An 8575-nucleotide genomic window follows, 5' to 3' on the forward strand; every position below is an offset into this window, starting at 1 on the left:
ATAACTTTGATCTTTACAACATAGTGACACTTTTGATACATGAACAAAAAGAAAAACATAATTACATGACTCTTAGCAAGAGGTGGCCCTTATCGAATGCATCCGGTCAAATTCTATGGTTGCTTTTCTTAACGTATCCTCCAACTTCTATCCCAGCCAACCAAAGAACAAGCTAGTCAAGTCTCATTCAGTATTCTAAAGTGATTGGCAATCTAACTTCCTATCAAACACCTTGAAGATCGAGGCTATACATGTATTGGTAGATCGTGCGCGTGCAAGTTTCTTATCACTATGTGAATTGTGCTAGAATCAGGGTGCCTAAATATCTAGACTAAGAATCCTAAAAATTACATATATGCACAGGAATCAACATTTCAAGGTAAATGAGCTCGATTTTTTATGATTTTTCATTTTTTTGGAATTTTTAAATTTTTTCAAAAGAGAAGAGAAGATTCTCAAGAATAAACAAACTAGGTGCAATCAAAGTTCAACAATCGTTAGTAAATCAAATCAATGAAAACTAATAAACTACATTCATCTAGTTTCCCACCAACGGTACTCGTAGAGTTTTTTGATCCCACAAAAGTCTTTAAACGAGCGGTCGTAAGAGATTCGCCTAATTAGGGTACTTTCCTCTCCGGATAGACGGCTCTACCAGAAACAACAAAAAGATGAAGTTTGCCCGGCTCTTATGATAGCTTGCCAGAAATGCAAATTTAGGTATTTATAGACCAAGGATGTTTGGACACCCAGGAATTTCTAAAATCGAAAATATTCTCAAGATATGCAATAAATTCCCATTCGATTTTCATAATTCCAGGAAATACTTTTTCCAATAATTTCCGAAATCTCTCAATAGAAAATCTCCAATTAGTAAATGCACATTACTAATTTTTATTCTCTAGAGATATGCATTTAATTGCTGGTAATTAAAGCATATAAAACTAACAATCTTAATTAAAAGATTCTTAATTTATTTCGGACCAGGATCTCCTTGAATAATTAAGGAGTATTTTCGAACAATAAAATATAAGAGTTACTATTCTTGTTCAATGTATGTTGGCATCTTTTCTTTGTAAGTCCTCTTTCATATTTACAATCTTGGAGTCAATTATACCATACTTCCAAACAAGTTTAGAATTGGTTCATCTGTATTCCAAGACAACTATGTGATTGACCAAATATCAAATCACATTCATGGGTTCAATCGGTTCTACCAATCAACAAAGGTCAAAATCGTAAAATCATGATATTGCATGTTTCTGGCATGACTTCCGACATGTGACGATTCATATTTTACGAGCCATGATGAATATGTTTCTCGAAATGCCTCCACTAGCTGAGCGTTCGATACCTCGCATTTCATCATGACCTCTATGTAGAATAACGTAATTGGGCGGTTCTGCGTAAGATTGAGAGCAACAACGCCTTCAGGACGTCGGTGACTCGCTATTCCCTGACTGCATTGAGAGACCCACCTCTACATAGAAGAACGATTGGGCGGTTGTCCGTAAGATTGAGAGCAACATCGCCTTCAGGACGTCGGTGACACCCACTATTCCCTGACTATGTAGAGAGACCGTGTATAAACCTAGGCGGTTCTCCGTAAGATTAAGAGCAATAACGCCTTCAGGACGTCGGTGACACTCACTGTTCCCTGACTATTGATGTGATTTGTAGATAGTGGTAAAAGTGGTTTGATTCTCAGACTTGCGAAGGATAAAATATAGACTTAAATTCTAAAACTAAAATAGAAAACAAACTAAAAATTGTCACAAACTCAATCAAAGATGATATCAATATTAAAAGAACACTGAGGCTAAGATTCCACTATTTTCCAAGTTCAAAGTGATTTAATCCCAATATTTATATTTATGCAATTTTCTCGTTCAAGTTGATTCTAACTTATTGCAACTAGTAGATTCTCAAAATAACAAGTGTAAATCCAAAGCATAGAACATCAAAAACCTAGGTCCAAGTATGTTCTATCAAAAGAAATCACAATTGCTTAACAAGGATCATTCAAACAATTTTCAACCAAGGAAAATAATCATAAAATAATTGCAAATAAATAAATAGAATAAAATATACCACTTCTTGTTGGAAAATAGCTTCCTCTATCGCCTCAGCAATGGGGTTTAGCTCCTCATATTAATCACTTGCTCAAAATACATGTTTGTTGCTCAAAAGTTGATTAAAGATGAAAAACTATAACACTGGATGTTTGCAACGATGTATTGGCGTTGCAAGACAAAGGACTGACTGTTACAAACAAGTCACTGTAGCAGTGTTACAAATTTGAGACGCTGTTCTTCAGCAGCGGCAGCAGCAGAATACAGTTTCCTGCAACTTGATCAATATGGCTCTGTAGTGTTTCTAACTCCTCTGCGACTGCTCCAATAACTTCGTTTTTTTCCTGGGACTTAAACACACCTTTTATACTACTCAGAAACCTAAAAATAGCGATTAATTCTCGCTTTTTCTTTACGTGCAAGTCACGACAATAATTTCTTCTGCCGACTTCCCTAGCCAATTCTGAGCTTTCCCGATTGTCTTAAACTCTTCCTTAGATAGAATACTACCTTAGGAAACAATTTCACGCGTTTAGTCTCCCTGAATTACCAAAAATCAACCCAAACAGAGACCCGTACAAAACTCAAACTTTGTTTCCTTATTTTGGATTATCCAGCCCAATTCGATTGATTCCAGCGCACATACCAGGCTTGTTTAGTTGAATCACGTCTAGCCCAGCAAATTTCAGCGATTGAATCTCACTCAAACATCTTCGAAATCCAAACGAAAATTTGGTTGCTCACTGGTTATTTTTGCCGCCAAAAAAAATATTCGAATTTTGAGAAGAAAGTGACCTCCCCCCATCCTGTGCTGGTCTCCCTTTAGCAACTGCCCTGAAATGGATGCCCCTTAGTAATTGGTCGCCCCTTAGTAATTGGTCGCCCCTTATCCGTTTGAGGGGTCCGAATAGCAAGTGTCCTCCCGGGGTGCCCCGCGCAACTTTTCGAGCAGATTTTTCCAAAAATGTTTATTGGCCAAAAATACCTACACACACATAAAACACCATAATAAGTACAAAAATGAGCACTATCAATATATAGAATCGAGATAAATTAGACATAAAAATGTGCCTATCAAATACCCCCAAACCTATTATTTGCTAGTCCTCGAGCAAAATAAAATAAAATAAAATCCTAACTCACTGACGCAGGAATCGTCGATTGCATTTAGTGTATGCAATAAGCCTTTAAACCCCTAAGTGTCCCTAGTGGCGGAGTGTTGTCTCCGGAGGGCTTACAAGAGGTATACCCACAAAACCTTTACTCCAGACCTTAGCTATCTACGCAGAACTTTGGAAGGCACTAAAGAATCTCCTTGGTTGGAATACTTATTGACTACAGGAGGAAGTACCCTGATGCGAAATTCCAATTGTTGTACATGAGTTTGCACTCAAGCATACTAAAATTCATATAAAGTGACAGAGCTCTACTCAAATAGTTGCACTATGGACATCAATATCCGGAGTCAAAACTAATCACATGGATAGATCAAGAAGATGGATATAGAAAAACATATATGGTTTTGATGTTTACTAAGTGAACGACGTTTCTCATATCTGTCTGAAGGCCTCCGCCAAAATGAACCTATCCTAATGGATTGAGATATTAGTCTGACTAATATCAACACACTGGCATATACAAGGGAACCAGTGGTCGATAACCTAACTCTAGGTCAACACAACTGGCATATACAAGGGTACCAGTGGTCGACTTTATTGAATTTGTTCCTTTTGGTCAAATGGTCTGGTCTCAATTTTTTTTTTCATAATAATTTTTTTTCAACTTTTTGGTAACTACCATTTTTTTATTCATGGTATCTCAATCACTCTAATTCACCCTAGCATTGGTAACAACTTGAATCGTGGGCCCCACCTAATCACTTAGAGTACATAGTTTAAAAACAAAATAAAATAAAAATAGAAGTGAAAAGGACTCAACGAGATATGGTGAAACTATCATGTTATTTCTAAAAGCCAGACATCAAGTTTCATAAAATGGCTAGTTACCTTTCAAATCATATATCAGTAGTCGAAATAACTGTGGGTCATCAAAACCAAATAAAACTGCCACTAATATGAAACAACTGCACAGGATCAGAAAAAATAACATAAGGAGCACAACCTCATTGAAAGTTTCTTGCAAGACAACTGGATTGGGCTTCATATGAGTGTCTTGAAAAATAGATTCATCCGAAAAACGGGACTTTAATAGCTGGATTTCCTCCTGGATAGTATCAGGAGGATCGGGTTGAGGAGTCTGAATAGACTCAAGTGATACCTCATATGCAGTAGGCTCGATTCCCAAGTTAGGGACTTCTATTTGACGATCACTACCCCCAAACTTAGAATTTTGGGTGTCTCTAAATAGACTAGTCACAATATTCATAACTTCTAGACCATCAGGTTCCTGAAAAAGGTCAATTGCTTTCTATGAATTATAATGGGGTGGTTCATCCTCTAAATTCTTTTGAGGTATACTAGCTGTAGGACTTATATGTTTCATATCCTGTATGGTCAACCCTAGAGTTTCTTTATTGTCTTGAAGCACGATTTCTGGTCTGCTGTCCTAATCGGATGCTATAATCACAAGCAAAGTCTTAGATGGCCCTAAGAATGCAGATTTAGGGTCCAACTTAGGAGGCTCTTCTAAACAAGGGATTAAGGTAGACTCAAAAGCTTGTAATGGTTCGAACCTAGCTTTCCATTTATCAGTATCTAACATAGGAATAGAATCCAACACAGCATTCACTTGTTCAATGTTGCTATCTTCGTCGAAATCCATGTTAAAGTGGGCTAGACAACTCTCTAATGGATCTTCCGATGTGATATTTGATAATGAGTCCTGAACTAAGGTTCCTATCATGTTCACCTCTTCAATGCACGTGTCATCTAGCTCAGAATGTAGCTTATTGACATTAAAAATATTTAACTCAATAGTCATATTACCAAAAGATAGATGCATAATACCATTTCGACAGTTTATGATCGCATTAAACGTAGCTAAAAATGGGCGACCTAAAATCACAGGTATCTGGTTCTCTGGGTCAGGGACAGGTTGGGTATCTAAGACCACGAAATCCACAGGATAAATAAACTTGTCGACCTCAATAAGAACATCCTCGATAACTCCTCGAGGAATTTTGACAGACCTATCAGCTAACTGCAGTGTTATCTGAGTAGGTTTCATTTCACCAAGTCCTAGCTGTAAGTACACATGGTACGGCAGTAAGTTCACACTGGCTCCTAAGTCAAGTAAAGCTTTTTCTACCCGGTGTTTACCTATTGTGCAAGCAATGGTTGGGGAACCTGGGTCTTTGTACTTTGGAGTGGTAGTGTTCTGAATGATTGAACTTACATGACTAGCTAAAAAGGCTTTCTTATGGACGCTAAGTTTTCGCTTTCGCTACACATATCCTTAAGGAACTTGGCATAAGCAGGAATTTGCCTAATTGCATCTAATAAAGGAAGGTTTATAGTAACTTGCTTAAAAACCTCCAATATGTCATTAAAGTTCGATTCCTTCTTTGTTGGTGCTAACAGCTGGTGAAATGGGGCTCTAGGCACAGGATCAGACCTCTCAGGAACCGAGTCAGCATCATTGGAAATTTTATCAGTCCACTCAGTTAGCGGTCCTGAGGGATGAGATCCTGAGGGGTGAACTACAATATGTTCACTATTGGGCATGTTTACCTGATTGTCTACTACTCTACCACTCCTAAGGGTTCTAATAGCATTCAACTGATTCGATGGTTTTGCACCTACTTCATGAGCTTCTCTAGGGTTGGGTTGAGTTTGACTAGGAAACTTACCTCTTTCTCTTAAAGACTCATTTATATGACTAACCTGGGTTTTCAACTCGGAAATAGCCTGAGAGTTAGCCTGATCTATTCTCTTATTTTCTTCTATACCTTGAGCAACAGATTGCTGAAACTGCATAGTGTTACGAGTTAACAAAGCAAGAGACTCTTCTAAACTCATAATCTTCTTATCCGGAGGGTTATGAAACTGTGCCGGGGCTGAAGGATTCTTAGTATAGCCAAAACCTGGGGGAGCTTGAGAGTTACTAGACTGACCTTGATTCTGGCCCTTAGACCAAGAAAGGTTGGGATGGTTTCTCCAGCCAGGATTATAGGTTTCTGAATATGGGTCAAACTTCTGACGGTTATCAAACCTATTGTTATTATAGAGAGCATTGGCTTGCTCTTCAACAATATTGCCTTCCCAAAAAGGCTCTATTCTACCACTAATATGACCCACTTCTAAAGCTTCTAACCTTTTTGCTATAGCAGCAATTTTGGCATCTGATTCGTAGCTTTCTTCTACCCTATTAACGTTTCCTCTGCCTAGAAGAATTGTTTTCTGGGGTACCCTATTACTTTCCCATTGTTGGGTCTTTTTGGCGATTTCATGCAAGTATGTCATCGCATTATCAACTGTTTGGTTTTCAAACCCACCTGTACACATGGACTCTACTGTAGTTGTGGTGGGATAATCTAAACCCTCATAAAGGATCTGAACTAACCTAACCTTTTCTAAACTATGATGAGGACATTGGGCTAATAAATCATTGAACCTTTCCAAATACCTATACAAAGATTCTCCCTCCTGTTGTGTAAACGTGCAGATTTGCGTCCTAATAGACGAGGTTTTGTGCATAGGGAAAAACTTTTTCAAAAAGGCGGATGTAAGTTGTTCATAGGTTTCAATTGATTCGGAAGCCAAAATATACAACCACGACTTGGCTTTATCTTTTAAGGAAAAGGGGAATAACCTGAATTTTGAAGCAATATCATCAAGGTTTCTAATTTTCAGGGTACTACAAATTTCCTCAAGGTCCCTAACATGGAAATAGGGGTTTTCATTTTCTTTTCCTAAAAAGATTGGGAGCAACTGTAAGGTTCCATGCTTAAGTTCATAATTTGCTTCAGTTTCAGGTAACTTGATACACGAGGGACGAGTAGTCCTAGTAGGATTCAACAAGGCTTTCAAAGTTGCCATTTCTGGCGCTATTGGACTATCAGGGATTTTCTCTTCAAACGGACGTTCAAAAACGGAATCTTCACGAATCGGACTCTCTAAATTGAGGTAATCAAGACGCTTAGAACTACTAGGTTTCTCTTTAACAAATCTACCTAGGGCGTCTCTTTTACGTTCATGCATGCAACAGAATAAGGAAGGGAATTCTATGCAAACACAAAACAAGGCTGACTCAACCAAATCAAACCTAAATTTCTAGCAAACAAAAAGCATGATGGCTCCACTTAGATTGTCACTAGACCAGCTTCTATTCTTTCGAAAAGGAACTCGTTACAATCTGAGTAAACCCCTCTGGAATCAATTCGAGTCAAAGTAAGTTGAATCAAGGCGAGGGAAGCTCAGTGGAGCTTTGATACCCAAGGCCTCACCGGTTACAAGGCGGCACACTCACGCATTCAACTCACAGAAACCGTCAAGAACTTCGAAGTATGCTCAAAAGAGTAACCAATATTCTTCGAACGACTTTCCTATTAAGCTCGTTACCCTATAGGTCTCGTTCTAGTCAAAATTTTAGGCTTAGGTTCGCGTTTGGTTTCGTGTTCCTAAGGCGGGCAAGAAGAGAACGGTGATGAAATCCGAACCCTTATCTTGTATGGCCAGTCCTTGCCCTTTACTAGGAATTAAAAGCAACCGTATTCAAGTCCTCATCATATATTCACCTTAAGGAATACAGTAAACCCGCTGACAGGGGATTCACGGGTGTTTTGAAAAACTTACCTCCCGTACCAGACGGGCGAAGAACCGCTGAAGTCGACTGGGGCCACAACTCCTATGTTATGGACGAACCCGAGGGGCCGAGGTGATATCGTAATCACCGTCCTTCCCTGCACACAGTTTGTATTTAAACCAACCCTTCCTTAGGGTTTAAAAATAATAATGTCCAAAGTCCAATGTCCAAGTGTCCAAAAAGAAAAGAAAAATTACAAAAATAGCAAACCCTAATACAGTTCTCTCTCTCTCTCTTTTTTTTTTTAATAAAGAAAAATAAACAAACCCTAAAAAAATAAAAAAAATATCTAAAAAGAAATTGTCTTCTTCTTCGTTCTTTTCGCTTTAATCTTTCGCTCCAAGTCTTTATGCTTTAAGTTCTAGTCCTTACGAAATCACCAAACTCCTTTGCTCAATTCGCTTTATGATCCAAAACTTGTAGACAAAAGATAAATACCCAAAAACGTAAAAAAGAACAAAAATAATAAAAACCTAAAAATAAAAAAAAAATAAAAAATAAAAAAAAGAAAACTAAGTCTAAAAACCCTAAAAGCAAATCCGCATCGGCGGCGCCAAAAATTGATGTGATTTGTAGATAGTGGTTAAAGTGGTTCGATTCTCAGACTTGCGAAGGATAAAATATAGACTTAAATTCTAAAACTAAAATAGAAAACAAACTTAAAATTGTCACAAACTCAATCAAAGATGATATCAATATTAAAAGAACACTGAGGCTAAGATTCTACTATTTTCCAAGTT

The sequence above is a fragment of the Papaver somniferum genome, chromosome 7, assembly GCF_003573695.1.
Source record: "Papaver somniferum cultivar HN1 chromosome 7, ASM357369v1, whole genome shotgun sequence".
In the NCBI taxonomy this organism is placed as follows: Eukaryota; Viridiplantae; Streptophyta; class Magnoliopsida; order Ranunculales; family Papaveraceae; genus Papaver; species Papaver somniferum.